Source organism: Solanum verrucosum, unplaced genomic scaffold, assembly GCF_900185275.1.
Source record: "Solanum verrucosum unplaced genomic scaffold, falcon-dt-bn FXZP01000995.1, whole genome shotgun sequence".
Taxonomy (NCBI): Eukaryota; Viridiplantae; Streptophyta; class Magnoliopsida; order Solanales; family Solanaceae; genus Solanum; species Solanum verrucosum.
The window spans coordinates 47,310-49,197 of NW_026020783.1; the positions used below are offsets into that span (position 1 = coordinate 47,310).

A 1,888-nucleotide genomic window follows, 5' to 3' on the forward strand; every position below is an offset into this window, starting at 1 on the left:
TCTCCTTCAATCGCCATTGCTGGAAAAAAATAAAAACGAAACTACAAACGGGAGAGAAAACAACTAAGATATTGAATTAGCTCAACACTGGATTATGATCGCCATTACAGGCTCTGATACCATGTTAAAACTAGACATTGAGATGAAAGTGATGAAGAGAAAACAGGGAGAAAATTAATGGAGAAGAAACTGAATTCTCATTGCTTCAAAACTAACTGCTATACAAGGCCGTATCTCTACATATATATACATCTAACCAACTCAATGCTAAAATATCTACTTCTAACTAACTATATGAAATTACCAATTAACCCCTAAGTTAGTTATGATTTGTTATGCCAGCTGTCTTCATTAGCTGGTATCCTGATGTTCTCAACAACTCCTCGCCTTTCTGGCACCAGAGTTGCAAATCGTTTGTCCAATTCAACACCAAAAACTCCAACTAAAACCTCTGAGGGTCGATAATTAAATCCAATTTCATCTTCAAACTTGTAAGCAAGGTAAGCTGCGTAGGATGTCCATGGTGACAGAACCCCAGCTCTTATTGTGCCCCCAATATCTACCGACCAAATACGTTTGAGCTTAGCCACCTCTGGAAACCTGATTTTACAATATGTGAAAACATAATTGTCATCTAAATGCAGATATAATATCTGTGAAAAAAGATATTTGTGTGTGACACACATTTTACTCGTGCATAGTTTAGTTTTGAAACATTGTAAAGTCAAATTAATTCACATAAATTGGAACTGAGGTAATAATATATTTGAACTACGAATCACTCACTACATTTAATGTTTCAGAATATCTTAACAAAACAAAAGTCTGAGAAAATTATAGTCAAAGATATCAACCATTGCAAACAAAGGCAAACCTGGACTCTGGCAGTGAAGTCCATTCCCAATATTGTGGTATATCAACCAATGGAATATCAAGATCCCTTGCACCTAGAAAGTAACATTTCTTTCCAGTTCATTTTTCCAGTGAGAAACTCTGTTCAACAATAGCTTAAATAAAGTAAGAAACACATAATCAATTACTTGTTCACTTTAACTTGTCTAGTATTCTAAAAATAGATTATTGTTCATTTATTATTACCTTGCGACCTACATCAATTAAGAGGGGATGACGACACAGATAAACATAGAGATCCTTTTTCAAAACAAAATCCGGGACAGAAGTCAGTGATGCAGAAATGATGGACTGATAATCAGAGGGTAGAAATCTCTCCCAAACAGAATCAGACTTAGTAATTGATTGCAGTGATTTAAAGACTAGAAAAATTCAGCAAACATCGAGAGGGCTTGTTAAAGCTATTGAAGGAGTCACTTAGATAGCTAGTTAAGTCATAAGAAGTTAGTTACAATATTAACTAACTTAATGAAAGTTAGTTAATTAACAGTTGTTAGTTAGTTAGGATTAGTGTACGTTTGAGGTCTATTTAAGATGTACTGGTAAGCCTCTTGAAGGCATTGCAATTAATGAGAATAACAAGACACCCTTTCTCAATTCTTCTTCTTCTTCCTCTCTTCCTATCTTAGTTGTTCTTCTCTACTTTACATATTTTCTCATACAACTTCATGGTATCAGAGTTGTCGACTAGTTACTCTGGTTGAAAGAATCGATCCCTATTCTAGATGAAAGAATCGATCTCTAAAGCAGATCGAAAAGTGTTCAATTCTGTTGGAAGAACTTGAAAAATTCTCTGAATATCCTTTGATGTTTCAATGACGGTGGAAGCAGGACAATCTACACAGTCGCAATCAATTGAATACAGTCAGGTATCGACTACAATCATCCTCTATTTCTTTCCCAGTCTAATGTAAGTGGTACACAAAATTACACAATTTGGTATAGATCTATGAGGGTAGCCTTGCTTGGAAGAAAC

General features: G+C 34.9%; 1 pseudogene; it reads right to left on the bottom strand.

Moving 5' to 3' along the window:
* Window positions 1–323: 323 nt before the first annotated feature.
* LOC125813070 (F-box protein At2g02240-like) lies at window positions 324–1,582 on the bottom strand (annotated as a pseudogene).
* Window positions 1,583–1,888: the final 306 nt, after the last annotated feature.